Raw genomic sequence first — 2814 nt, 5'->3', positions numbered from 1 at the left:
TTTTCCTTTTTTAATGTAAAAATATATAAGTTCACTTGAAACATATAAGCTCAAGTTTATGGAATTTATTCATGAAATTATTAAAACTGCAAAACCATGCAATAAAAATGCTTAGATTAACTGTTTAAAGTGGATAATTTATTGTTTTTTTTTATATATTAAATATATTACAAACGAAAACGGCGTATTTTAAAGTTTTTTTTAAAACATTTAACTTTTTGTCGAAAACTTTTGTTTTGGAGTCAAAAAATTATTCAGAAAAGTCGAAAAATTCTACACATAAATTAAATTGTTAGATGGCGCCACTATCAATATTTAGTATAACAATTTCTAAACTCAATTGGCGAGAATTAAATTTGTTTTACTGAAATATTTTAATATAAAAAAAAATCATGAGCTTTTTGTTATCAAAATAATTTATAACGGACCATAATTATCGACAACAATAAATTATACTAAAATATTAATTTTGTATGTATGGCTGTTATTCATTGATAGCATCACCATACAATAATTCTACCATTTCATTTCCAAACGATAGTTACTTGCAATGACAGTGACGTATACACAGGTGACGCCACTATTTGTACATAGTATTTAAGATCAATTTCCATCTCGGATGAAGTCCGTGTGGCCTAATGGATAAGGCGTCTGACTTCGAATCAGAAGATTGCAGGTTCGAGTCCTGTCACGGACGCAGCATAATTCATTTTTTCACCAATGTTTAAAAATTAACATGCTTTATAAAAACTTTTACCCAGCAAGTCAGTGAATCTTCATGACTTGTTAGTACACTCGCCAAATACCGAGCTCACACCAATATCCAGCATCGTTTATGCCAAAATTTTTGATAGCTAGTAAATGTATGTCCCTCACCTTCCCTTCTTGAATTTTAGATTAAATTTTTTACTTATTTTCGTTTTTAATAAATATTTGATTACAAAATATCTTTCAATGGTTCAATATTTTTCAAGAAAAGTGGGAAATGACTTAGCATCTTAGCAAATACAATAAATTTTTTCTCAAAAATGTTAAGCAATAAAATTATGCTGTTAGTGATGCTCTGTGCATGATTTAAAACTATAAATTTGTCTACATTCTTATAATTTGTTTTTGTTTTTTAAACTGATGATTAACGATTTGTCTGAATTCGTTTGACAATTTGTCGATCGGAATGTCGTTTTTTTCTTTATCGCAAAACACAAAAATTCTGAAACATTTTTCAGAAATCTAAAAACAGACAAATGCATAATGTTCAACACAACTATCTTTCAAGAGATGTTGCTTGCAGAATTGTATTTTTTGTAATTTTCTACAAAAGAAAAATCACTTAAAATTCAAGAATAATGCAAGCCATCTTTATTTCGCTGTATTTAGGCAACGATCTTCGAAAAATAGAGTTCAGTAAATATACATCATCAATTTATTTAGGAAAATTAAGGATTAAAAGTATTTTTTCTTCAGAGACGATTGAACTCTCGGATTTTGTATTTGCAAATAAGTAAATTATTTTGCTGGTGAATACAGTCCTATATATTTTAGTAATATGTGACCTTTTCTGAAACTACTGAAAATAAGGTTCTATTTTTTTTACAAATCAAAAGAGGCTGACGGTTACTTAAATTCCTGACCTAAAGGTCGGCAGTTCCATCCCAACCGCGTCATTTTATTTTACACTTCTTCGAAAACATATTTTAAACTTATAATTCATAGATTAAATATTTATGTTACATTATTTATTTATTTATATAATTCAAATTTATTCAAATTTTTGAATAGACATTAAACATTTTTAAGAAAAAATTATGAAATCCTTTTAAATTGAAAGTTTTCATAATCATAATAATTGTAAAATTATAGTATTTATAAATTCTTTTAATTTTGCATGAAATATTGTAGGTTTCGCCCTTTCTGTTAACCTCATGAAATGAAAGAAATAAAAATGATAATGTAGATGATTGTTCGGTATCGTCTCATTACGTGAACAATCACGTGAACAATCATACTTAACTGTGTAGTTATTTCACGTATAGATGGCGATACTTAAATTTTTGAAAAAATAATAACTCTCCACTACATTTCATTGAGATCATCAAAAATTAGTGTAGTGCTGTCATCTTCAGGAGTTTGATTATACTAAATATATTTTGATAACAGTATATATTTAAAAAATAGATGTAATTTATTTATTCATGAAATCTGTCATGTTTCGTACGATTTTAAAATTTATTTAGAGTTAAAATGAAAGCTTTTTTCGTAGCTTAATCTTTTTTAAAAAATAGAGAATGCTCTTAGTTTTACACAGCGAATATTTTATGATATTGACAAATTTTAAGAAAATTTCTTTTAATTTTAGTCTAGCCTACTACTTTTATTAGTGACAACCTGTTTTCTTTCTACTTTTAATTTCAATAAAAATAAAAAAAATCAGAGTCATTTTTTTAAGAATATTTAAATTAGAAATTTCATTAAAAATATATGTATTTTCATAATTATCTATTGGTAAGTTGTTAGAAGTAATCAATATAATTGTATAATTTTTTACTCTGAATATTTTAAAAAGTCAACAACTTTAAAGTATGTCACTTTTTTAAATTAAGTTTGAATATATGAAATAAATTCTTTGTTTAGATTTTTATTTTAAAAAAACTTTCCAACATACTATATATTTTCAAGAAGTAAGATAATTGTTTTTTCTCTATGTTATAAATACAAGAATAATTAAACTAGAAATATTATTTAAATATATATGCGTTTTGGAACATATTACGGAAGTCAACATTTTAAGCGAATGTTTTAACAGTTATCTATCCT

The 2814-nt window shown here is 25.3% G+C and overlaps 1 non-coding gene across 1 annotated transcript; it reads left to right on the top strand.

The window, feature by feature from the left end:
• Window positions 1-624: 624 nt before the first annotated feature.
• TRNAR-UCG (transfer RNA arginine (anticodon UCG)) lies at window positions 625-697 on the top strand. The gene has a single exon. It is a non-coding gene; the product is annotated as a tRNA-Arg (tRNA).
• The last annotated feature ends 2117 nt before the right edge of the window (window positions 698-2814 follow it).

This window comes from Parasteatoda tepidariorum, chromosome X2, assembly GCF_043381705.1.
Source record: "Parasteatoda tepidariorum isolate YZ-2023 chromosome X2, CAS_Ptep_4.0, whole genome shotgun sequence".
Lineage (NCBI taxonomy): Eukaryota > Metazoa > Arthropoda > Arachnida > Araneae > Theridiidae > Parasteatoda > Parasteatoda tepidariorum.
Note: the sequence above shows the minus strand (reverse complement) of the source record. Positions and strands in the feature narration are given on the sequence as shown.